Genomic DNA, 27,032 nt, shown 5'->3' on the forward strand with positions numbered 1-27,032 from the left:
CCCCCACCCCCACCCCCCCACAGCAACTATTAATGGTACTTGGGACTTCTGGTGCATACCAACATGGCTGTGACGGCTGTCCTGGAAGATGATAAACCAGTTCTTCAAGGTGATCCTATCCAAGCATGCCCTTGCGTGATGGATGTCCCACTGACCTTCCCTCTGCTCATTGCTCCCTTCCCCCTGAAGGTGATTTCCAGAGACTGGCACACATTGCAACATTAGAATGCATTACCTCCAAGTGGACAAGCCTTCCATGAGTGCAGGGTATTAATCATGACCCTCAAGTGGAAGCCCTGACTTCAGGGCAGTGCTTCATAAAGGGAGCAGCATGAGGGATCTGCATAATAGAGCATGACCCTCAAGGGGAAGCCCTGACTTCAGGGCTGTGCTTCATAAAGGGAACAGCACGAGGGATCTGCATAATAGAGCATGACCCTCAAGGGGAAGCCCTGACTTCAGGGCAGTGCTTCATAAAGGGAGCAGCACGAGGGATCTGCATAATAGAGCATGACCCTCAAGGAGAAGCCCTGACTTCAGGGCAGTGCTTCATAAAGGGAACAGCACGAGGGATCTGCATATTAGAGCATGACCCTCAAGGGGAAGCCCTGACTTCAGGGCAGTGCTTCATAAAGGGAACAGCACGCGGGATCTGCATAATAGAGCATGACCCTCAAGGGGAAGCCCTGACTTCAGGACAGTGCTTCATAAAGGGACCAGCAAGATGGATCTGCATAATAGAGCATGACCCTCAAGGGGAAGCCCTGACTTCAGGGCAGTGCTTCATAAAGGGAACAGCACGAGGGATCTGCATAATAGAGCATGACCCTCAAGGGGAAGCCCTGACTTCAGGGCAGTGCTTCATAAAGGGAGCAGCACGAGGGATCTGCATAATAGAGCATGACCCTCAGCGGGAAGCCCTGACTTCAGGGCAGTGCTTCATAAAGGGAACAGCACGAGGGATCTGCATAATAGAGCATGACCCTCAAGGGGAAGCCCGTGACTTCAGGGCAGTGCTTCATAAAGGGAACAGCACGCGGGATCTGCATAATAGAGCATGACCCTCAAGGGGAAGCCCTGACTTCAGGGCAGTGCTTCATAAAGGGAACAGCAAGATGGATCTGCATAATAGAGCATGACCCTCAAGGGGAAGCCCTGACTTCAGGGCAGAGCTTCATAATGGGAACAGCACGAGGGATCTGCACAATAGAGCATGACCCTCAAGGGGAAGCCCTGACTTCAGGGCAGTGCTTCATGAAGGGAACAGCACGAGGAATCTGCACAATAGAGCATGACCCTCAAGGGGAAGCCCTGACTTCAGGGCAGTGCTTCATAAAGGGAACAGCACGAGGGATCTGCATAATAGAGCATGACCCTTGGAGTGCTTTACAACAAGGGAGATGATCCAACTACCACCATCACTGAATGCTCAGATTTGAACCCAATATTTGGTAAGAACCAATCTATCTACATCACTAAACTCTAAATAGGGGCCTAGGAGTTCTACTCTAGGAAGATCTTACTGTGGAAAGAGCTAAGGTTCATCCATATACTGTGATGTGGAATTACACTTGAACTTGAATAGGAAAGTACCTGAACATCCCCCTCATGGCCATGGGGGGGGCTTCAGTGCTCACCAGAAGGAGAAACATCTTCTTCACCCCGCTATACTGGGCGTCTTTCCCAGTTTCTCCCCATTATAAACCAGCAGCTATTCTATGGCTTTCCATGACTTTCCTATGGGGGTACAGAACTGCATGTGTCTTTCTTTATCCAGAGTGAACCCACTCTGTTTTTGCATGTCTTGCAACCATTCTAATTTTCGATATTCTCACCTTCTTATCTCGCATTTCCTCTGACCCAATAAGCTGTGTGGCCTTCAGTAGAATAACCCTCCTGGTAAACTTCCATCCACTTCCAAAGAAACCACATTCCCATGATGATCTCAAACCATTTAATATCATCATATCCTGTTGCTCTGTATACTGTGCCAACAGGTAGCGCATATCCACAACATTGACATGCTGAATGATGTTTCCCTTAGAACCAACATCCTACCAGATAATGGCCCATTCTAGGAATTACATGCTAAGCCACTAGAGGTCACTGTTGGGTGGGGGAAGGAGTAGAGGCCAGAACAGCCTGCCAATGAACTCTAGGATGGTGCAGAGGGGGTGCAGCAAGTGTAGGAGGATGCAAACTGTGAGCCGGCAAGTCTTTCAAATGAGAAAGAGAGATTTCTGGGAAACAGATCTGAGTATTTCCAGGGCTGTCCCAGATGCATAGGATATTCAATGAACTGTGCAGCCAAAGGTAGTATTTCCACCTCCCAAAAACAGCGTGCACCTGTTACAAGACACTGTAGGGGAAGAGGCTGGGAAGGCAGCTGCACAAATGAAAACCCTGTGATAAACACTGAGAGACTTTCAGGACTCATCTATTTTGGTACAAACTGTGTGATGAGCGTATCTGCCGGGCTCTGTCTACAGTTGGGAGAGTGGCCTTGGGGGCCAGTTGCCTCCCTGAGTGCCGGAAGACAATGGGGTAAAGGGTAGTATGGAGAGGATCACTGTGACGCTCTCACATTATCTGGGCCGCTTGGCAGAGGACCGTCACTTGGTATGTAAAGCCTCAAGAGAGCTTGAGGCCATCCGAGGGAAGAACAGAAACCCTCCAGGACCCCCTTGTGAACTCATTCACTTTCTCTCAACACTTCATCAACAGTCTTGCAAAGTCCACATGTTCTCCCAGCCCAGACAAGTAAATAGAGAAAGACCAACCCCCTTTGCCTCATTGTTGCTTGCAAGGAGGAAAGCAACCCGACCAATCCCAGCCTCAGACAACATTAGTTCTACAGGTACAGACCCTTAATCATAGCCCCACCCAAATGAAGGGCATTATAAAGTACTGTCATTCCACATCACTTGAGCAGATTGTTGGAATACGTTGTTGGCGGTGAGAGGAGTTTTAAAAGTGATGCAAGGATTGTGGAGGAGGGAGTAGAAGGAATCAGGAGTTCTGGAGGAGGTGGCAGTAGGAGGGGGTGCTTAGAAGTTGGAGTGGCCATCTGGAGGAGGAGGAGCTCGAGAAAAAGAGGTAGTGATAACTTGAGGTGGTGTTGAGAAGCTAGTGGAGAAGGTGACCTCTGGCGGATGAAGAAGTGAGCTGGAGGATGTGGTAGTAAGTGGCGTTGGTAGTGAGAAGACATTCTAGGATGTGACAGATGGAGGAGGAGGTAGAGGACTAGAGAAGGTGGCAATTGGAGGTAGAGGGAGAACTTGGAAGATGTTGCAAAACCTCGAAAGAAGGGGTGGCGGTGCAAGAGGAGGGTAAGAGAGGAGAAGAGGCAAGTACACTGGACGTGGCCATAATCATTTGAGGGGAAAACACTTAGAAAGAGGAGGAAGAAACAGTGGAGTACACGGCAACCAAGTGCAGGTGGAAGAGGTGGGAAGATGTTTGCAATATGGTCAGGACCTTCAGCCTAATCGGAGCTCTAGATGCTGAGGGACCTTGACAATACCTGGAGCAGTGGAGGAGGGGCCTATGCATTGCGGTGGGTTAGAAGAAGGAGTCAGACATGTTAAGAACATGTTGACTGATGTTTAATACAATTGTAAGAATGAGGCATATCTTTCCCTACTGCTAGAGTGTTATCCCTGCCTATCTAAATAAAGTAAAGGTGCTTGTCTGTCATCAGGAAGTCCCGAATGAATATGTTCACTGCCCAAATGAATTCTGACCCAGCCACTATATTAACTAACTTAAATAAGACCAGGAGAATGGGCCTCATTACAAGTCTGGCGGTAACCCTGCAGAGGTTAACTGAGGAAAGATTCTCCAGAGTAAAGATCAAAACAGAACCAGGATCATTCCTCTACAATGTCTCAGTGGGGCCTTGCTACAGAGAAGGGCAATGATGAACGCAAGCCCTAGCATCCACATGAGCTACTACCACAGGATACACTCCCATGTAGCTCAGCTCTGCCTGGTAAGTGTCCCCTTGCGTTCTGTGACTCCAAGGATAAGACAAGGATGTTCCTGAAAACAACCCAGGACATGGCATACTTAGGCTAAGCTTCTTTTCCTTTGCAGATGGTGAGCAGATGCAAGTGGATCTAGGTCACCTGGCCTATGCCCCGCCAACCTGGTGCCTTCCTGCCTGCCGCTCTTTTTCACCACTTAGCAAGCCCCGCCCAACTGGTGCCTTCCTGCTTCCTGCTCTTTTTCACTACTTAGCAAGGCCCGCCCACCTGGTGCTTCCTGCTGCCCGCTCTTTTTCACCACTTAGCAGGCCACGCCCACCTGGTGCCTTCCTGCTTGCCGCTCTGTTTCCCTACTTAAGGAGCCCTCTAGCTTCTTTTCCTTTGCAGATGGGGAGCAGGTGCAGGTGGATCTAGGTCACCTGGCCTAAGCCCCGCCTACCTAGTATCTTCCTGCCTGCTGCTCTTTTTCACCACTTAGAAAGCCCCGCCCACCTGGTGCCTTCCTTCACCATCACTGTCTTGTGGCCAATGCTGGATTTGACTTTTATGGACTTCAATCATTCACGGTGCCTCACTCTTTCTCAACTCTCATGCTGGACTTCCTTTGCATCTTGTACTCATCGTGGCCCTGAATCATGCTGTTCCCATCTTCATCTTGTATCCTGGCTTGCAACATTATGTGTTACTACTGACATCTGGAATTGTATTTGCTCTCCACTTTTGCTTCTCCACTCTTTTTGACTGCTTACTCTCTTTTCTCTCCTCCTTTCCCTTCTCCCTTTTCCTATCTCCTCCGCTTACTTTCTCCTATGCACTTACTCTATCAGAATTGTCCCTGGACCTAATATGATAGCAATCTCGTCTGTTGCCTCCACCCTCCCATTACTGTTTTTTTCCTCCCCAGCGCCCCCTCCAGCACTATCTGAAATGTCGTCAGGCCTAGTATGATAGTTGCTTGTTTTGTTCCTCCCCTCCCTTTCTGCACCCCTCTGCCTCACCTTTTGTTTTCCTCCGGCTCTACCAGAAATGTCGTCAGGCCGAGTACGATAGTTAATTTCACATCCTTACTGTTCATGCAATTGTATTTTCCCTTGTTCCCTCCCTTGCCTTGAAGCGCTTTGAAACACATTGTGTATAGGCGCTATATAAATAAACTATCATATCATATCATACTTAGCAAACAGAGACAGGTAATCAGTTTATATTCAGACGCATCATGGAACTGGAACTGGCGGCTATTATCAGTAATCTTAGACCCACTAATTATAAAGGAGATGTATGCCCAGCCATTACTGTGTAAACAGGTGCACCCTCTCTGATAGGCATTCTTACAAAATGTGTCAACACTTCACTCCTGGAAAATCACCTGCCAGAAGAACTGGAGGGTCGTTCAATCACAAAAAACCAAGGTAAAAAAACCTGGACCGGACCCGAAGATACATATTAAGTACAGACCATTTACAAACATGTCCTTTCTTTTTAAAATACTGGACAGGTAGGCCCATCAACAGATCATCAAATGTCTGATCTATTCATCAATTTTCTTCTTATCAATGAAATGATATTTGCTCAATACTGGACTACTGACCCTTGTTTCACAATGTTTGTTTCAATATTCACTTTTCTTTTTCAAATGCAGGGTCTCTACCCCTTTTCCAAGCTTATTCGCATTCACACTGATTTCTCCACTGATACATTGGGTCACGGACCCATTTGTGGTATTGTTCATAAATGTATCCATTTCTTCACAGGCTTCACTTCGCCTCTCTCGCACTATTTTCATGGCACAGCATACACTTTCTGGCACCCTGGTAACCCATTGGTTTTCCCTGAGCTTACCGGGTGACTCAGGTCACTGATGACAATGCACGCTCACCCATGGTGCATGCTGCACCTTTCAACACAGCAATGATCACCCACTCGCCCCAACTCTACAGCATTTCTAGTGTATCATGCTATCTTCAGCTCTGGGGGTACTTTCCTTCCTTCAAACCTGTGTCGGGCGCAACAATTACATTATCCTGCTTGCCCAGTAAAGGCGGGCATATGGAAGCCTACAGTGTCTTCATATAAGAAAAAGAAGCATATGTTTAAAAAAATACATTCACTCGCAATAGGCAAGAAAACCCTTAGTCCTGGAGAAAAGGTTTTCAACAGAATGATATTTGATGTGGTACATATTACGAACAGAGGCTCTGTGATCCCACATATGTGAGCTTGACCGTCCACATACGGGAGCTTGACCGTCAGCTTCGACCTACAGATCAACACAGGATGAGAACTGGTTTCTGCAAACATTGCTAGAACAGCCCATGGAAACATCTGAAAAAACATTGAGTACTGCCAAGAACACACGTATGCATTTAGAGCCTAATGCCAAAGCTGTATTTGCCTCTCAGAGCTGCTCAACCCTGTGCCTTTCTCCGAACAAACTTATTATCACCATGTCAGGGAAAATGGTGAGGAAAGAAATGGTTCCCTGCAGTCCCAGTCACTCACCAGGTGCCCTGATCCTCCTGCCCTACTCCCCTCAATCCCATAAACTTAGAATTCCCTGCCAACCCCTCTCCCATGCCTCCTGTTGACCAGGCTGCCAATGCTGTTCAAACTGCGGTTATACTTCAACCATTTCTGATCCTATTTCAATCCTGGGCCTGGTTGCTGCTTCTGAAGGTGTTTCAGGTCAATCAGCAAAACATGTATTTGGCATGTGTTCATAAATGTTAAGTATTGCTTTGAATTCCCTAAAAGATGCTCTGGTGGGGCCAACGGAACTGGATATGGCATCCTGCCCGGCAAGAGCCCACACGTGGGATTGGAGGGTTGTAAATTGTTTTTGCTGCCTAAGACCTACTCTCCCTTCTTTTGACTGACCAACTCTCCTCCAAGCTCCCCTACCACCTTGCACTACACACACATATCCTCTCCTCAGACGCCTGCCACTGGCCTAACCCTTAGCACATCAACAATCACCGACCCACGACTAAGCTCTCCTCTGTAGCCCTGTCACACTCTCCCACATCGGCCCAAACAGACCCAAAGTGCTGTAGTCCATCAGATCCTGGGCTCCTCCATGTGGATAAAACACTCCCACGTTTCTCCCCCAAACCTGTAGGGGGCAGATTGGCAAATAGGAACCATGTACTTCCAACCTGCTCCCATCATAACCACAGGTTTCACATCTGCCTTTCGCACTGTCCACTAATGACCCCTCTGTTTCTTCCAGAGCTAAGCGCTGTGAGGCCACCAGTATTGGCCGAAGGGTGCTATACAAATATACAAACCACTTACATTACATTAGCGCTGTTGTTCTTTACTCTGAGAGTTATGAAACTTCTGAGCTCGAGTGCAACCTTATATGTACATTATATGTACTGATTTGGTAAGTGGTAAGATCTAGGTTGGAGCCCAGGGGTGAACATTGGGTTCTGCGTGATTGGAGTCAGGGGGCCCATAGCCGGGGTCAATCCTCTCAAGGTTATCTGCCGGTCCCAGAATCGGAGCGTGGAGCGCGTGGTTGGGACAAGGGGTCCCCGGGAACCCCGTGCCCCCCGTGGCAGAAAGGGGAGGTCAGAAAGGGGCACCCCTGCGAACATCTGTTCAATATCTTGCCATTTGAGGGGATCAGCTGGAATTGCCCAGCCCAGGATGGGGGCAATTTGTGTAGCTCTATAGTACCTTAAGATCCATGGGAGTCCTAGGCCTCCTAATTGTCTGCTTCTAGTTAGGATCCGGCGCTGTATTCTGGGCTGTTACTCGTCCTAGCCAAGATATCTCCTGAGGAGCCCATTTTACTAGGGAGTCCTTTGCCTCTTTTAACAAAGAGGGGATATTGGCTCTTACTAATCCCTTGTATGTTGGGGTTAGGTGTACGCCTAGGTATGTTATTTTGGAATCTACCCATCTAAGAGAGAAGGTGTCCTGTAGGGCTTTTAGCACCCCAGGCTTTTCAGTGAGATTTAGACCTTTTGATTTTACCTTATTAATTGTGAAGCCCGCTATCCGCGCAAACCTTCCTAGCAAGCTCATGAGTGGGGGGATCGAAGTCTGGGCCTCTCTTAAAAAACAGAGCATGTCATCTGCGTATAGCGCCACTTTGTGGGTTTGAGTTCCCACCTTGAACCCTTGAATATCAGGGTGCAGGCAAATGTGTTGGGCCAAAGGTTCCATAGCCAGAGCGAAAACCAGAGGTGATAGGGGACAACCCTGCCTGGTCCCTTTACCCAATTTTATCTGTGATGTCCATTGGGCGTTGACCCGTATTCGAGTAGTGGGAGTCTGAAAGTTGGCCAGGACCAATTTGGAGAAGTGTGGGCTAAAACCAAACCCCTCCAGAACTTGGCACAGGTAATCCAAAGCCATGCTATCAAAGGCCCGGTGGGCGTCTAAAAAGTGCAATGAAAAAGGGCCAGGTATAGAGGGGGCTAGGGCTATTAAATCTATTGCTCTTCGGATGTTATCATGGGCCGATCTTCCCAAAATAAATCCTGTCTGATCCCTGTCTATTAGTGTAGGTAATAAATCTCCTAATCGCTGAGATATGATTTTGCTGAACAGTTTGGCGTCTGTATTGAGCAAGGCTATGGGTTGGTAGGAAGCACAATCTGCTGGGTCTTTTCCGGGCTTTAGAATTAAGATTGTGGTGGATTCAGCCATAGATTGGGTGACTGCTCCCGTTTCCCATAGGATGTTGAATAGTTTTGTAAGGTTTGGTATTAGTTCTTTCGCAAATGTTTTATAGTATTTGTTTGTGAATCCATCTTGACCCGGAGCCTTGCCCAGAGGGAGGGATTTGATGGCAAATTCAACTTCTTTTGCCAGTATTGGGGCATCTAGGAGTTCTAAAGAGGATTGGGGCAGTTGCGGGAGGTCTGCCTTGGATATAAATTCTTTAGCCACTTGTGGATCCCCCTTATGTGAGGTTGTGTGCTCCCTGAAGAAATCTTCTATGATGCGGCATTTACTCTCCTCAGAATATGCGTCTTTGCCTGATTTATCCCGCAGAAAGTCAATTCTGTTTTGTTTCAGTTGTTTCCCTAATTTAGCTGCCAATAGTTTGTTGGCTTTGTTTCCTTTAGTGTAAAAAAATTGTTTGGTGTGCAACATGCTGTAAGCCGCCTTTCCCATATGATGCGCTTCTAGGGCCCTCCTCACGACTCTCAGGTCCCTTAATGAGCGCCGGGAGGGTTTTTCCTTGTGCGCTCTTTCAAGTCTGACTACTTCCCCCTCTAATTGCTCTCTCAGGAGTCTCCTAGCTCTCCCTCATTGTGTTGCCTGTTCTATCAGGTGGCCCCTGAGTACCGCCTTACTTGCATCTCAAATCGTTCCCCAACCCACCTCTCCCGTGTCATTTTCGTTAAAATAGGCTTCGATAATTTCTCTGATGTTAGCGCGGGTTAGTGGATCGTCTAACAGGAAATCATTTAGCTTCCAGGCAGGCCTCCTTGATGAGACCGGTCCAAGGGGGGCTATCGCCAGCAGAACCGGAGAGTGGTCGGCAAGCGCTTCAGGAAGTATGTCTACCATTTGGACATACTGAATCAATGAGTCAGATATCATAAACATGTCTAACCTTGAAAATCCCCCGTGGACCGCCGAGAAATATGTGTAGTCCCTTTCTTCCTGATGGCAGTATCTCCATACCTCAATCAGGAAGTGGTCTTTCAGTAGAGAGGTGAGGGCCCTAAAGTTGTTTCTATCATTAGCTGTGGGGGGTAGGGTTTTGTCAACTAAGGAATTGACCACAGCATTGAATACCCCCCCATAATCACTTCTCCCTCAGCGTGGTTAAATATCGCTTTTGACAATTTCAGGAAGAATTGACTTTGGTCATTATTGGGGGTGTAGATGGAGATCAAGGTGACCTTATGGCTATCTAATATGGTGTTGACCAATAGTAACCACCCCTCCTCATCACGGACCACTCCCTGAGTTTTAAATGAGATTCCTTTGCGCACCAGGATGGCAACCCCTCGCTTTTTCATCCCACTAGAGGCAAAAAATGTGGTGGTTTAGAGCTTATCGTTGAGGCGGAATTCATCAGCCGGTAGCAAGTGGGTCTCCTGAAGGAGTAAGAATGAAGCGTCTAGGGATTTCAGTCTATGGAAGAGGGCTTTGCGTTTCAGGGGGGAGTTTAGTCCCTGGACATTGAGCGAGATGAATTTATAGCCAGGGGTTGCCATGGTGTTTTCGCAAGGTGTAACTTTTGGGATTGCGCTTTACAGTGCAAGTGCAGCACGGCTGAGTGTTGTGGTAAAACAAAACATAATAACCCCTCCCCGGTTGCCCGATGGGGGTAAACATAAAATAACTAAAAAAGGAGTTATAATAAGAGCAGGTCGAAACTAATGAGCATGTTACCTTCCTTAAGAGTTGCATTATCTTTAGTCCCCCAGGTAATTTAAACCTCATACAAAACATGTCAGGCGTCTTCTATTCCGACGCCCAGATCAACTTTCAAACAGAAATTTTCAGAACTTTCAAACCCAGACTCGAGACAGTCTAACCATGAGCTCAAGTGGGGAGGGCGCATAAATGCCCAAGGTTCACTCGGCTTGTTATTGTATTGGGTAGCCTCACGCCACTGCTTCGCATGCAAGCCGTCTAAGCTTCCAGTCAGAAGTTCCCAGATGTTCCTCCGGACCATTGCGAAGTTTCCAATACACTGGGTGTTCCCCTTCCCACGGCGCCCCCTCTTCAACTGGGAGTATAATTAGGCCCAACCGGGGTCCTGAACAATAAACCACTTGCCACAGGGATCCTCAGAGCGCTTTCGAGTCTCCCATCCTTGGACTGTTCAGGTTGCTGCCCAGCTTTCTCCCTCGTACGATGCTGGGGGGGAGGCCTTTTCCGGGGGTTCGGGTGTTTTCCCCGGGTCTGGTCCATGGATTGGGGTCGTGGAGCGGTGCGGTCGGCGTCGTGACCTTCCCCGTCTCGGTTTCGGTAGGGTGTCTGGGGTGGATTTCTTCTCTTCCTGATCCAAATACATATTTCCAAGGTACACAAGTGGTTGACATTACATGTACATATTACACCTTGCTTAAGGTAGTCTCTGTTCCGACTCTGGCGTTTCTAGGAGCTTGCATTCAAAAATGACAACTTATTTTCGATTTTAGTGGGTTTTGCAATATGGGATTTTCATCAAAAATTATACAAAGGTACATTCCCCTTCCACATATATCCCAGTAACTTTCCATGTCTCTAGCTTAAATACAGTGTCTACAATATTCATAATTTTGCCCCAGAACATGGTACAAATTGGAGTTTGGACTCAAATCGTGAGGGCATTTTTCATACTAAGACTCTCAAAGTTGTACATTCCTGTCATTTGGTTACAATAAGTTATCACTGTTTCTATAAAATATATATTTGTTGCAATTCAACTCCCCAAAGTGTTTGGGTCCGCCTCCAGAAGTCTGGGTGGGTCAGTGATCACATGTCTCTCCTTGCTGGCAGAGTGCTGTTGACAGGAAATACTCAAAATTAACATACCCCATTCAACTGAAAGGGGCTATCGTCTCTCTCCTCCAGGCTGAAAGAGAAACCCCCTCCCTCTCACTCAGATGGGCCATGTGATTTCCTGCCTCCTGTTGTGAGTATCTGGGGTGTTAAGAGTTCTCAGCCTCTTGGCCTCTGGGAACAGCAGGTGGCTAAGATTTTCAATTAACCAACAGGCTTTGAAGTCCCTGTTGACTCAGGTCGCTTTGTCAGTCAGTTCTCCTGTCAGAGTTTAGACCGCTAGTGCCGCCTTGTGGAATTTGTCGGTACTGCATCCATTTTTGGGATCTGTCTTGAATTACTGCATTTCAATAGAGTGGTCTTTTGCTTGTTAGAATAGGACCCTTGCTTAACATTGTTTTGATGGCATCCTTACATTAGAGTGGTGATGTGGAACCCCCCACAAGAAGGTTGTATCTTTGGAGTGGTCTTGTGCCAACTGCGCAGCTCTCCTGGATTCTGGCGTGAATGTGGGCGGCGACAGCTCATCCCCACATCCACCCAGTCTATTGATTTAGTTTGTTCTGGGATAGAATAATGGGCGGCGACAGCTCATCCCCACATCTACCCAGTCTATTGATTCAACATGGGTCAAAACCCTTGACAGCACTTATCACACTCACCCTGTCTGTTGCCTCAAACCTAGCACTTCGCACCTGCTGACTGAACTATCACTGTTTTATGCTTGTTATTATTTATTTATTTATTATGTATCTATATTCCTTTGCTGTGCACTTTCCACTTCTCTCCCCTTGCATGCACTTTTCCCCTTTTTCCCTCTCCAATGCACTTGCGCGTTCTCAATATCAGTGGGCCTATTAAGATTTTTGTTTTTGTTCTGCCTTATTTACATCATTTGCCTTGTCACGCTCTGAAACACCTGTTTACGAGCGCGATATAAATAAAATATCAATATCAATATCAATACGAGTTTGAATATTACACAAACTAGAAGAGAAAACAGCATTCAGCAATCTTCTCCTACTATTTTATTTTGTAAACACTGTATATTTTAATATGTACAAGCGTTCCCTATAAGTGCTAGGTTACATAAATGGTTCAATGTACATTAATTTGTGTTTTAGAGCATATAGAAGGTCATGACAGTTCACATATGAAACAAGTAAACAGTAGGTTGTAGATACAAAAACAATAAAGTACAACGTTTGTAAAATAAATCAGATATAATAAGAGTTACTAGGGAAGAATTTAGATATACTGTGTTTAGTTATGTGTGCAGGTGGTGAAATTAAGTATGCACACAATGTTTTACAAAAGCATTTTGAATTCAATTAAAAAAGGAAAACAGCTTACTTGAAGTGTTACTTTGTTCAATGTTTAAATATGTTCTATGTGCAATGTGGACTTTTTCAGAAACGTTGTACAATGTAATTTGTTATTAAACCATGGACATATTTTTTTTTTTTGTTAGTAGGATTTAGACAATTGTCATTAGCTTCTTAGGTGTGTAGGTGGCCCAAAAAAGGACGCACACTAAATTATAAAAGACGTATTGTAATGGCAATCTAGATATTTTCATATTTTAGAATGAAATTTGATATCATAAAAGAAGTATTCCACACTGCACATAACTATCTGTGCCAATAGAAGTTTAAATAACAATTCCTAGTTTTTGACAATTTTAAATTTGGTACATTTTGATGGGTACATTTTGAAATGTCATTATGAACTTCTCATGTCTATAGGTGACCAAAAAAAGGACACACACAGAGTTTGCAAGAAGTATGGAAATTACATGTGTTAGGTTATTTGTGTAGTTTTTGCTAAGTGTTAATATGTTTGCACATACAAAGGTTCCTATTGTCTACCTATTATTTGAAATATTGGTATGACTGTACTTTAAAATGATTTATAATTAAAATAATGTGACACTGTTGGCATGTCTTCATTTATTTATTTGTAAAACTGAAGAGATAGTTAAGTTTATGTTGTGGTTTCCTGATTAAGGGTGTATACATTAATCTGTGAATTTGTCATTGTATAATATTAAATAATGTGTGTACAGTATTTTAACATACACTTTCATCGTAGGGAAATGCTTTTGTAGGTGCACAAACTATTGAGATTGTGGGCAAATCTTTTTAGAATTAGCTGATGCAAATTTATGTTCGTAGTTACCTAAATGGTTAGTATAGCTGAGGTAAACATACTACATAGTGTTCCGATACTACACTGTAGTAAACTTTTCTTTTTTATTTAAAGTATTATTTTTTAAGTGTGTTTTTTTTTGGGATACAATGTTATTTTATAAACATTTTTGCACGATTATTTCACATAATATACTGTAGAAAGAGAGATATTGTATAATTTGTATATGTATACATATAAATGTATTGTTAAATATTTTAAAGAACTGAATAGATCTTTTTTTCTCTCCAACTATATGTTTTTTTCCTCTATTGTATGATTAATGAATACAACCTTTTATTGGTTGTGTACTGGGAATACATTCAGTATTCACTTAGTACCATTTTGAACAAACAAACATGCATTTTCTTGTTTTTATTTTATTCAGAGTTAGTAATATTGAAGAAAGAACACAACACATATAAATGCACTGAGTAAGACATAGCTACAGATTTGTTAATTTTTTGTATGCGGCTGCAGGATAAGACAACGAGTCGCAGGATTTTGCTTCCTTGGCTAAGGCGAGCAACAATTGGGGTTGTACTATCTGGGGCTAAATGGCTCCCCTGTTCTTATTGTAAACACAGTTGCAAACAAACAATTTGGGGGAGTTTTAGGCACTTAAACTGATTACAATAAATTACAATAGATATTCTAATATATGTTTGCAGTCTGTGTTCAATTATATCGATTTTTGTAATTAAAGGGTGGCTCTTAAAAGGGCTGTTTTGGGAGGTTTTGGGAGGATGAAAGATGGGAGTGGAACAGGGGAGGAAAACAGATAAGGATGAAACATGTAACAAAGGGAATTAAAATGAAAAGAAACATATTGTTCTTGGGTATTTTCTTTCTTTTTCTTTTTTCCAAAATGGGGAAAGAAATGTGCCACTTAAAAAAATCCCATCCCAGGTGTGTCTTAATGTCCAGAAGGGTGGGGTGGGTTGTTAATCACCTAGTAAACTCGAAATCCCAACAGCTCCAGACTCTATAGTAGGTTGGTTTCGTTGGACTTTTTCTAACCACCCCTGGGGAGGGTATTGCCCAAGCAATTGTCCATGGGGTCTATATCTGGAAGAGGGGAGTGCGGGCTGGTGCAAACATCTCACTCATGGAGCCTTTTGGGCTCAATTGTGGATTATCAATTGGGCGGCAGGCCGCCAAAAGTTAAGGTGGTCACTGATCATGGTCCATTGACCCATAATCTGTTCAACCCTCTTATTTCGGTTGATGATCAGGACTGACTGTCAGTTAATATGCTGATCAGGGTACAGTCAGAGGTTGGGGTGAGGACCCCCAAGCCTTATTGTTGGGAAAGTTACAGTTGGACCTAGGGAAGCTTTGACAGTGGTGAGCTTGCTGTCTTGGAATTTAGCAGGGGTGAGGGGAAAAATGGAGACGGTGGATTTAATCAAATTTCTGAAGTCCCATAAAATAACCCTTGTGCAGGAAACTTGGGCTATGGATATCCCTCTCCTGGATGGATATCTCTCGTAAGGAATACCAGCAAGGATAAACTGTAGGGGCAGAGCCTATAGGGAATGGTGATTCTGATTAGGGCCTTGTTGAAATGTAAGATCAAGGTGGTTAAGAATGGGTTGGATTTTTTTGCAGCTGTTATCAATATCATCCCCCGCGGGGGCTACGGTGAATGTTTTACATTTCTACAATATCCCTCATAAGGCTGAGGTGAATCGGCTGGGGAAACTCAAGAACTGTGTGGATGACTTCCTGAGGAATTGGGGGAATAATAGAACCAGAGTGGTATGGGGCAGAGATTTTAACCTCAGTTTGGGATCCGGTTTATCTCCAGAACTCTTCGATCCTCTGGAGGATGTGACCTGGAACATCTTGAAATCAATAATGAAGGACCCCAAATCCTGTGCAATGGGTTTACAGTTCAGTGTCTGGTTTATTGACTGGGGGATGAGATCTGTAAACGGTCGCATTGCGCCTGATATCCCGGGAAACCTGACATTTCATAACCACTGAGGCGCTTCTACAATAGACTACTTTTATTTATCCCTGGACTTGTGGGATAACATAGTAAATCTTGAGGTGGTGGTAGACCCTAGTAGTGATTATAACCCCTTAACATTGACCTTGAGGAGGATTGTGGCAGGGGAATCCCTGCACGATAGTGTTCTCTGTACGGTTGAAGCAGAGGCAGTCCCTAAAAGAAGAATCAATTGGGAGAGAATTAGAGACTCCTGACAGCATTTGAGCATTTTGGCGGGGAAATCACTGGAAATAAATGGCATTTTAGAAAATGGGGTTCACCAGGGGCTGGTAGTGGAGTGCTTCATCAGCTTATTAGGGCCACTCACTGAGGGTTTCGTGGTTCAGTGCAGAAAAAATGGGAAAGCCCGTAGTAGGGGGGTGGCTTTATGCACCTTTTTCATCTGCTAAACAATCTCTCCTGAAGGCTCTAAATGCACCTGTCATATGCAGAGAAGAGATTTCCCGCTTGAGACCCCAATATCGCTCCGTTTTGGAGAAAAGGAAATTGGAAATTGAAGTGGAAGCTTGGGAAGGCTTCTTAGAGGCTGCAAGGTCAAACGATTGGAAAATTGTGAAGAGGGATTTGGGGCTTAATTCATCTGATTCATCACTCATGTGGCAGCGGAAGCCTGGGTGGCACATTTTGCCTCACTGTTGGGCGGAAGTGGACCCCTTGAAGTGGTGAGGAATAACTGTACCTCCTTAAGCTTCAACCTAGAGGAGGTCTCCTTGGCAATGAAAGCCCACACTCGAAATCGGGCCCCTGTCCTGGATGCTATTCCCTCGGACCTGTTTCTGGACCTGATTGACCTATGGGCAAGATTGTTGACACTTGCATTTAATGCTTGTCTAGCCTCTGTCCATCCTCAAGGAAAAATGCAGTTCTTTTTCTGATTTTTAAAAAGGGAGAACACATGTGTCCTATCTCCCTTTTGGACACCTCCTTTAAAATATTGGGTAGGGTTCTTCTGGGTCATATTAAGAAATGGCTCCTGGAGGGGGGCATACTATTGGATATCCAGTTTGGTTTCCAGCCAGGACTGGGAACCATTGAACAGAGCCTCAATTTGTACTTATTCATTGCCAATTCTGTGTTTTGTAGGGGCAGACGGTTTATCTCGCTTTTAGGGGCCTAAGCACAGCCTTCGATAAAGTGGACAGGGAGAAGTTGTGGGCTGTGCTGGGGTGCTTGGGATGCCTGGAGAAAGTTCTGCTCGTATTTCAAGAAATTCATAGGGAGAATTGGGCTTGTGTACGTATTGGACCCCGGGGTCAGTGTACCTACAACTTTAAAGTTGGGCTTGGTGTTTGCCAGGGTTTTGTTCTGGCCCCTATATTGTTTACTTTCTACATAAATGGGCCCTTTAAATTCCTTGTGAATACTGGGGCTGACTACCTGCATTTGGGTGGGAGGCCCTTTCCGCTTCTGGCTTACTCTAATGACAAAGTGCTAATTACCAGAACACCAAGGACCTTACAGATTCTGGTAGATGCCTATGCAGTCTTTATGGACAATTTGGGTTAAAAATTAACACTGCCAGGCCTGCTGTAATGGGTTTAGTAGGGAGAAAGAGGTCCGCAAAGATGCACCCCATGATGCTGAATGGGGACTTTATTCCTAGAGTGAAGGAATTTGATTATCTGGACGTCGGTTTCTTTGAGTCATTCACAGGCAGTGCCCTCGTAAATAAACGATCCTTTAAAATGAACCAGCAGTTGGGTGGTATTTCCCGCTTCTTGCCACACTGCCAGGGCCAACTTTTGGACTTGGTATTAAAGGTTTATATGACCCAGACTAAGGTGGCTACTTTATAAGGTGCACAACTTTGGGGATACCTGAATGCAGACAGGCCGTCTTTACTTTTCCTTCTGACCACTGACACAGCACCAACAGATTGGGCCCTTCTCTGCTATGTGAAAAGGGCTGTGCATAACCGCGTTAGATGTGTAGCCATGTTGAAGGAGGGTGGCTTCCTATTGGCTAATTTCGCACGTGCAGGTTTCGGCAAATGATTGAGGGGGAGGTGGCACCCTAGATGCTTTGGGCAAAGTTCTTTTGGAACATATGGCCAATTGCCAATACTAGGTATATTTTTAAGTGTCTAATTTTTATATATATTATATTTTACCCATTTCTTTAGAGGAAAATAAACTCAAAACATGTACAAAATATAAAATGTGACAAAAGTTCTTGTTTTTACCTTTTGTTGTATGTATGAATCCTAGTGTTTTTCCCTTCCCATTTCTACCTCTATTTTCCTTATCCCCCAAAATTGTCTTTTTCAAGGCCAACTTTTCAGTTATTAAAATAGTCAATAAAAGCATATACTGTAAATATGGATCAAAGACCTTTAACTGATAATTTCAATACTGTGTATGTCAAAGGAAAACTACATATTGTTATGTTTTTTATTATAGCCACGGTTATCCTATGTGGGAGCCGTGTAGTAGACACGCACCCCAGTAGCTGCTACATTTAGCTGTGCATTTATTTTGACTGAAATGGCTACAAAAGCTTTTTAATAAATAAAGCATATTTACATGTATATATAATTTGGCAGTATTCTTATAAAGATTTATTTTAAGATATATTAAGTTAAGTCTTTGTACACAGTTACTGTAACACTTTAGTAACTTTCTATTTATCAACAGTACATATAAATGTAAAGGCATTAAAACAAGTTAAGTACATATCAAACTAAGTTTTTTTAGCAACAGGTGTATTTGGGCGAAAGTGGTCAGGGTAGGAGGAGTATGGTGTTCGCATCAGCCGGGGTCCTTGGATGTTAGGTGTCGTTAGTGGCTGTAGACTGTGTTCTATTCTTCCTCATACCCTCTGTCCCTTTCACCCTTGTATGCCTTAGCACGGGGCTGTGGTCAAACTCACCGTTGGCAGTGTTGTTGAAGTTTGGATTGCACCGGTTTGCCAGTTGACGTCACTGGACGTTACCCGCCCAGGCCTGCGGCTGCGGACAGATACGGAGCAGATAACTCCTTTAATTTCTGAGTTCATTGTATCTCTGGATCCTCCTTTCCTTGTTTCCTCCTGTTTCTAATGGCGCTTCTTTCTTTGTCTCGGCGCTTTATGCTGATTCCTTTTCTGGGAGCGTGTTTACTAGATTGTGCTTTCATGTTTTGGTGGCTCGGATATAAGTTTCTGTTCTTGCTTGCAGTTGTCGACTGAAGAAGAGTATGCAACTGCTGGCATTATGGATGGAACCAACCAATGAAGTTCAGGAATGTGCTGACTTGCTGTAACCTCTTTTTCTGCAGGGTCGGGTCGCAGCAAGGCAGGAGTGTAGTGGTACTGAAGCTTTGCTGCAGGTATAACGCAAAGCAGAGGGCGTGGGCTCGCGGTGTGGCCTTTATGGGTACTGGTTGTGGGGACTTCCAGTGGCTATCTTAAGTACTGTAGTTGTTAGTACACACATGAGGGATACTGCGCATGGGGACCTCCGGTGGCCACAATGGGTCACAACACCTAGGTACAGTGCGCCCATCCAGGATACCAGTCCGGTGTCTTCTTAGCAGCAAGTGCAAGCTACTGGTGCATAAGTGATGTCCAGCCTGCAAGAGCTACAGGTGTCTTGTTAGATGTGACAATCATGACGCACAGCCAAAGACTGTGGCCACTGGCCGGTGCTGTGCTAAAGTGCCTGATCAGTGTAAATAATATATAGTGGACACAGCTGAAAGCTATATCCACTCGTAAAGGCCAACATCTATGGTTGGTAGCCTGTTAGTGTAAAAAAATCATTGCACATGGGTGAAGGTTGGGACCACTGTTTATAACTAAAGGTCATGACTAGTACCCATTCATGTGTGCAAATATTTTGACCATGCTCACTGACCATGGCTGAAGGCCATGCTGATTGCCTTTTACTGTTGTAAGGTAATGCATGATGTCACCAGTGATGTCATCATGGGCTGCACAACAGGGGTGTGAAGTGAAGGTGGCTTTAGCTGAAATTCAGGGGTTTTGTTGCATTCAGTTCTCACCTTAACTTCCCTGCAACTAAAGTTTTTTCCTTGAATGTATATTTATATGTGTGTGTGTGTTTGGGTGATCCCAACAATAAAATAAACTTCACCAAATGTAGCAGATGATTTTGGCGCCCTTAGTGTGGCACTAATTATTCTGGCGCTAATAGTGCCACCCCAACCGCAATGGTTCCAATGTACCCAACGGGAATGAGGACTTACCACCCCTCTTCCCCCGCAAATCAGGATCCGGCACAAATTGCACCGGACTGAGTTATGGTAATGCTAATAGCTTTGGGTGGTATCCCGGACAGAGGGTATCACCCAACTCGTGATGAGGCCCAATGTGTGGTACTAAATATCAGACAGTCAGAGCTGGTGCTCCATCTTTTGCAACTTAGTTAACCACCAGATACATCTGTTACCATTGGGTTGCTTGATTTCCATATGCTGAGGGATCCAGGTTGTATGTAGGTTTCTCCTGTATTCACGAGGAGCACTAGGGAAACTGCATGATGCAACTTTTTTGAAGTTTTGTCACCCATGGAAAGTAATGCCAAGATCACATCCCACAAAGACTGGAGAAGCGTACGTATAGCTTCTTCTGTCTCACCTTGAATATGGCTGGACCGCTTTTGCAATGGCGGAGATGAGCTAAAAAGGAATGTTGCCCAAAGCAGTCCCAGTGGTTCAGATTTATTTAAAACCTTCCACCACTCACTTTTTGGGTACAGTTTGTCTACCTATGTGAGAGAGGGTATGCCCAGACATGGGACCCTTGCTTACTGACCCATAGGGAACTAAGCTGCACCTCACTGAGGTCTGGGGTTGCTTGTGTTTCCATGCAGCGGGTACCTGGCCTAGCAGCTCGGGCAGGCTGCTCCCATTGGTAACAGTACCCGACTGATTTGCATATGGCGGGAGCCTTTTTTTCAAAGGCGCAGATGAGATAAAAAACTGTGGTGTGGGAGGTTAACCAGAGTAGTGTCAGTGGTTCAGATTTATTCAAAACCTTCCTCCCATCATTGGTTATAGTTTGTCACTCTTCTGTCTCTTACATTAAAGCAAACAAACATTGGCCAGTCTTTGACCCCTGATGACCAGCTGAATGTAGAGAATGTAGCAATCACTGCTGCTTAAAGGGGCGCCCAGGGTTGGTAACGGCCAGCATGCCCAAGCCTAAGTAGACCTGAGTGAAAGAAGGTTCCGGTCCTTGAACACCTCCCTAAGCGGGTGTTATGGCTATTGGCACCACGGGCCTAAATAGTTAATTGTTACAGGAGCTGGGCTCTGTGCGTATTGCACAAGCCCACATACGGTGAAAAAAAAAAGGAGGTTGGCACCACCATAGTACATAGAAACGATTGAGAACTTAATAGATGAAATATACAATCTTATTGTTGGTCTTTGCACCTTTGCACTGCGTTAATGGCTGATCTCACATTCTCTCTTTTCTGGCAAAAACCATTCGCCTTATCAGTGGCCTGCCAATTGTACCTACTGGAAATGGACTGTATGTTTTATAATTGCCTATTTTATGACAATACAGAATGCTTGGCAGGCAATCATTGTATGGGATGTCTGAAGTAGACATGATAGTGACCTTAAACCATGTTTTCTTATGTGAAGGCTGGAGAAACATACTAAAATACTGCCCAGGACAAGATATTGAATACAGTCTCTGCTACCAACACCATGAGCAGTCCTAAGTGAGGTACTTTAAATACAACCGCTACAGACAATTGCTTTTGCACAATTGCTGTATATATTGGCTGGGATAGGTGTGTGGGATGTTTTTACCCATGCATCCAAGCCCTACCATAAAACTGTGCAGTACTGGCATGGAAAACATCATGATGGCCAGAACTCCCCAGAGAGTGCACAGGGAAAACATGAAGAATAGGCTGCCACCCATTTTTGCCTATGTTGTGAGCACAGGAGGGCACTGCCTAAAACCACCATTGGGCTACACACACAGTAGCCTGAAACCATTGGGAATGTCAATGCTGATTGCCAAAAAGCAACTCAAAACTGTTGGGAATTCATTTTCTTAATCCCAAAAATGGTTGCAATACCGGTACTCACCACTATCAGAAAGCCGGCGTTTTAAAACCACTAGACTTTTGTGTAAAACTGACAGAGGAACCAAAACCAGGCCATGGAAAGACTTGCTAAGAGGTGGACACAATGTAAAACTATATTCTGAAATGACTTGAAGGAAGTAATTATTTAATGTATATGTAAAAATTGTAAGTTTTGATTTGAACTGGGAACTAAAGTGACATTTAGCTGAATTCTGCCTGACAACTATCCCCGACAGGAGTTGAAACTTGAGTTGAAACTTGATCAAACTGCATTCCCAGGCCTGGCTGCCTCCCGCTTCCCCGCCAAAAGGAGATCACACCTCCCTGATTAAATTAAGGGAGGGGACCTGCAGACTGCAGGAGGTTGAACAAAGCCTTGTCCTGGACTCAGGCAAATGTTATATTGGGGGGGGCATAAAGTGGCTTCCTCTTGGGAGAACTGGGAGGGGCAGTGGCTCTGCTAGCAGCTGAGCTTGGGGGAAGTGGATAAACCAGTTATTCCACCCTGTGATGTGGGAAGCCACACCCCTTTTTGACCAGGGCATAATTTAAAAAAAGATGGATAATTCATAGTACAGACTTATTATATATAAGTAATATCATTATTCTTGTGATTTTTCAGTGCACGTTTTAAGAGGTGTTAGGACCCTGTGGTGTATTCTGGGGGGTTGCTAGTGGAAAATAGGGTCTTACTCCAAATGTATGCATGTTAAAAATCTGACACTTTATCATCTGAAACCCATCTCCCTGGTGCACATTTGTGTAAAATCTGGAAAGGTTTAGAGGTCGTTATCTGGATGAGAAGGGGATAATTCTGTCATCAGTGGACACAACATCGTACAAAGACAGGGATCGGATGGTTTGGTGCTACACAAAATATGTTAACAGGACCTATAATATGAGAGAAATGGTACATAGATAAATATGTATTTGGTTCAGAAATAGATTTGTGTGCAATTTGACAAGGGGAGGTTCCTCTGACCATAAAACCTACAGCATCACTCTGACACTCCATTTCTTCCCCCCAATCAAGGGAGAGAGGAAAGCTGGGCCAATGACAAGTAGAGAGGGTGGGCTTAGCTAGGCCCAGGCACACACCCATTTTCAAAACACATAAAAAGAGACTGCTGGGACAGGTAGAGACATTCAATTCCATTTTCTGCGGAGCATGCTGACCGACGACTTCACATCCAGAGATCCAGACTTCAAATCCATCAATCTCCAGAACCTGTAGCAGAAATTAACTCCAGAATTTGTAGCAGAGAGGCCTGAATTCAGCAGGCCTAAAAACCAACCAAACTATTCAACAGCCGGGCAAGCTGTTTGAATTTTTGCCAAGAATTTTTGCAAGAACCTGTAGCAGTATCCAGAAAGCAGTGCTGTATCCGGAACCGGAGAGAACCACAAACCAGTGAGCAGATCCGGTGCTTGACAGACCCAGAGAGCAGAGCTGACCCAGATCGCTGTGAAGTGCCGAGACCAGAACCGGAGTCCAGTCCAAAACCTGACCAGATCCGTGGCGAGACCCATTCCTGCCCAAAATATATTTTGAGTACCGCCACAGCTGGGCAGAACCCAATCTCTTAGTTAAAATAATCTAATCCAAACTATTTTAACCTAAGTAGAACTGCCTCCTAGAAATCGTGTCATCGGTCATTTTTAAAGCTGCACAACTCTCACCTGTCAATACTGCAGCTGCAAGCTGTCACCTGTCATTTTGAGTTTTACTTTAAATCCGAAAATCTACCTTTATTAAATCGTCCGTATCTCTTCAACTGTTTAACTTTCATTTTAAAGCTGTGATTCTAGGCTTTCCAACAAACCTAGAACCGACTTCCTACTCCCTATACTTTTTCTGTAACCGCGAGACACGCACTCGTGAAATTTACCACGATTTGCGTTTTGGCCCGATTTCTTCATCTGTAGAAATCAGCAGCTTTTTGCTTCTCTTTGCTAAAATTCATTTGCAATCTGCTGATCATTCATAGAGTATTGTTAAAGTGAGCCTGAACTAATATAAAGTAGCCATCACCTACCCTGAACCTTTAGAGGGAATTAAAAGCAATTTTAGCACCTTTTCACTTCCTTGCAAACCACGTTAAAGTAATTTGCCTGTGTTTAAAACTCATCCCTGTTTTCCCTAAGCTTGCTGGGAGAACTGGAACTGTGTATTGCATTATAAAGTGTGATTTGTTGGGATTCTTGAAGACTGTGTGCTCTCCTTCCATTTCTTGTATTGTCTAGGGGGGGGAGTGAATTGTCAAAAGAAAAAGTGATCATATTACCTTTTAAGTTATTTCTGTACTGCATTTTTTCCACCTTGCATTTCATTGAAACCATCAAGCATTTTCAGCTACCTCATCCTCTACACTACTCCTAAGTAACCAAATCAGGGTACCCCTGTAACATTATCCATTGTTGATCACGGTAATATTCTGAAGTGTGATATCAGTTATCAATTTATTTATAAAGTGTGATAGATATATATTGTTGAATTGTCCAAATAAACCTTTTAAATCTGCAAAACAAACCTAGTTCTTGGCTCAGTGGGATCAGGGGGATTCTAAGAGGGGGGAGTGATACAAGGGTTGTCATCCAGAGTACTGAACTGGATATAAAAATACATCAATAAGGGTTTTCCTCAGCATCCCATACTAGGCATTGGCTTAGCTGGAGTGTTGATTGAATATCGCTTACAGGTGAGTCCATAAAATCTTGCCGTGCACTAACTGCTTTTAAAGCGTTATTTAGATTACACTATAATCTCTAAAAACTACAAGGCACACAGTGCACCTAATATAAAACAATCTAAATATGGGGCGGTTTGCAGGAAACTAAAATCGAAGCACGGTAAATGTATTCAAATCAAATAAGAACTTAAGATGAATGGTGTATATAGATATTGGAATGAGTAAGTCATTACATTCAAAGGGAGTGATTCATTGAGCATCTGGCCAATTATAGTGAGCGGCCCAATATGGAACCCCCTTTATCTTCATAAACGTCATAGACCTGATCCAAGGGTCATGCTTGGCATTGTGGCCCATGATGGGCAGGTTCAAGGCCTCAGCAAAGCCAGGGTGTTTAAAAGAGTTTATGGGTCCATGGTGCATGGTACAGCACGAGGATGGGGTAGAACCTGTGTCTCTCTTGATGAATGTAAGTGTTAGTACATTAATCCACCTAGGTGGGTGTTAGAAGTTGGCAGCTGGTATGCTTCGTGCTGCCAGCAGGATTGGAAGTTATCGTTCTGTACAATCTGCGAGCTAATCGAACATTCCACGAGCTGAATCGATCCGTATAGCCTGCTGATTGTTCAATGAGAATGCCCTTTGAAAACTCCAAGAGTTATAGCTATGCTTTTTAGATCCTGCCTGAGGGCCATTCCATAAGTTATGGACTCTGAAGACTGAGTTAAAGGCCTGATCACAGGAAGGGCGCTTAACAAGGTTTACAGGTCTATAAATCCTGGTGCTAGCTGAGGGCTGATCTATAAAGCTATTTTGATCCTCCTAAGGGGGATGGTGATTAAAAGAAAGGAGGCAATCAGCACTGGGCAAACCCTGGGAACTAGCTGATTCTCCAGGGAGTACAGAAGTGGTATGCCCACTAAATGTAACAATGACATAGATACTTCCAATTATTGGGGCTCACTGTGTAAGATCCTCCACCTAGAACCTATATTAAGTGTGTACCCATTTGTCTCATAGAACCATATCAGGAACACAGGTGCACTTTATCAGTGATCACACGGGTTATCAATAAATGTCCACAAGGGTTATCACTGCATTTCATAGTATATTCTAAACAACACAAGTCCCAAAATATTTTGAAAAATATATTTAAAAGAAAGGAAGGTTCAAAACATACACTGATTAACTGTTGTATTTGATGTGAATGTCATAATTAATCGAGTGTCGATAATTTTTATCAAGAATATACAATAAAGTAAAAGTACATTCTATATAAACATTACATTAGTGGATTAGTAGTTCAACTGTTTTTTATTTTATTGTCCAACCACATCATGGTGCAAATTATTCCTAACAAAAAACACATTTCAATGATTGAAGAAGGCCTATGAGCTGTACGTGTTTCGGGAGGATCCCTTCCTCAGAAGCAAGGAAATCCTAAGTGTCCTAAAAGCATGTAAACATACTATTTTAGACTCAGATAGTTTTCAATATCTATCATTCTGAAGATCACCTAATTCTCAACAATTAAATACACTGACAAACTGAGCTGACAGGATGTTATGTTTCTTAAACTATGAAGGTTTGAAGGTTCAATACATCAAATGATTGTCCCTCCTTATTTAAAATATCGTTAAATACCTTCTATAGGTATGCAATTCTTCAATAGAATGTCTTCCTGTAAGGAAAACATTGATCTCAGATAGTAAAATGGACAAATCATAACATATCTACAAGTAAAATGCTAGTAATAAGCTGCTCAAATCACGTGTTGCCTGACATCTTGATTAGTAACCTAAATGGATGTCAACAACTCTTCTTCTTAAATATTGTGGCAATCTGTGTAGCTAGAAAAGTATATATCATATTTGTCATGTTATGGGTCTTGTATCGGGCACTGCTGCCACTTGCATGGTCTCTTGGCGCTCTGGAGGATCTGCAGTGGAAGGTGGGTTGGGGGGGTTGTTAGTGGGATTGAGAAGGTGAGAAGCAAGAGAGCGTTGATGTGCTGTTGGCAGCTTCAGTTCGGGGAAACCTGTTCATGGAGCATTTGCGCATTTTCAATTGGTAGCCATCATGTGGTGTTGAGCTATATTTCTCCATAGTTTGATTTTGTGTTGGGTTAGGTGTGGTGGTGTGCATGCGGTTTGTGGTTCTGTTCAGTTCAGAGTTTGTGGGTCAGTATGCAGGATGGTGAGTTTTTAGAGTGGTTAGTTAGAAGCAAGACATTTCCTACCCTCACCTTACAAGAGTGCACCCAGATTCAGAGCATACATTGTGCCGGCCCTCCCAGACACTGCGACCCCCAGTTAGGCATGTCTCCATGCTCTCCCCCCATACTTCCACATATGGACAGTCCACGCATTTCCAATAAAGGCCACGTAAGGCTTGCCATCACTAATATCCGGTTAGGCCAAAATGCAAGATGTTTTCAGCCCCTATAATAGTTGGACCTCAATTGGGTTTATACCCTGTATAGAGTGTAGACCCGCATTCCTATTGTGATTTGCCAAGAAGCCATTCGGTGCAAAACTTGTGTAGTGTTGGGTGTGTCCTAGTTCAGAGAGTATCTGTTATGGGTTGTCGGCGCTAGCATAAGAAAATGCATAAAGTATCCTGGCTCTGTGCGTAGACGCTTATTCAAT

The sequence above is a fragment of the Ambystoma mexicanum genome, chromosome 1p (genome assembly GCF_040938575.1).
Source record: "Ambystoma mexicanum isolate Mex_15411 chromosome 1p, UKY_AmexF1_1, whole genome shotgun sequence".
In the NCBI taxonomy this organism is placed as follows: Eukaryota; Metazoa; Chordata; class Amphibia; order Caudata; family Ambystomatidae; genus Ambystoma; species Ambystoma mexicanum.